Consider the following 823-nt stretch of genomic DNA (forward strand, 5'->3'; position numbering starts at 1 on the left):
AAGAGATAATTTGAATCACAGACAGTTTTAAATCTTATCAAGATTCTGGTTGAGGTTATTGTGTACTTGAATTTGTTATTTTTGATTTCAATGAAATCCTATCAACTTGAAACAGCAAAACATGCGGGAAAAATCAAGTAATTTTGTTTGTTAATTGAGCTTTTTAACAAAACAATATTATCAATGTATCATGATTATTACATTGTGCAAGCAAATGAGACAGAACGAACATCAAAACACCATAATTGAAATAACATTGGACAAGAACTATTCCTACTTACCTGTCAAAATCCAAAAAAGGGAAGCATATAGAACAAAAAAGGTCAGCAACAGAGTATGTTAGATTTTAAAGTATACTAGCACTCTCTTTTGCTGCCCATTTTGTTATCGATATTTTCATAATAAAGCTCGTTTGATGCAGTAGCGTAGTATTGACTAAGTTTATATTAAAAAAAAAAAACCATGTTCCGTTGAAAACAAAATTAAAACTGAAACAAAACGTTTTTTGAAAAAACCTTCTTTGATTCTTACGGCTATAATGCATACTCAACAAAATTAGTAATGAGAGCTCAATATCAATCAAATTCAAATAAGAGCTAATAAATAAGCTGTGCTTGCAGCCTTGTTTTTTTTTTTTTTTTTTCAAAGCTTCCGTGATTATAAATTGACGATTAAATAAGTCATCTTCTCAGAAACATTCAGAGAAAGCCACAGAATATTTAAAATTCATCCGATTGACTTTTTACATGCCTCTTCTTTAGACTAGCACGAAAACAACAAAAGGATATTATTAATTCTGAATTTTAAAAGCGAACTTTCACAG

The sequence above is a fragment of the Uloborus diversus genome, chromosome 3 (assembly GCF_026930045.1).
Source record: "Uloborus diversus isolate 005 chromosome 3, Udiv.v.3.1, whole genome shotgun sequence".
NCBI lineage: Eukaryota > Metazoa > Arthropoda > Arachnida > Araneae > Uloboridae > Uloborus > Uloborus diversus.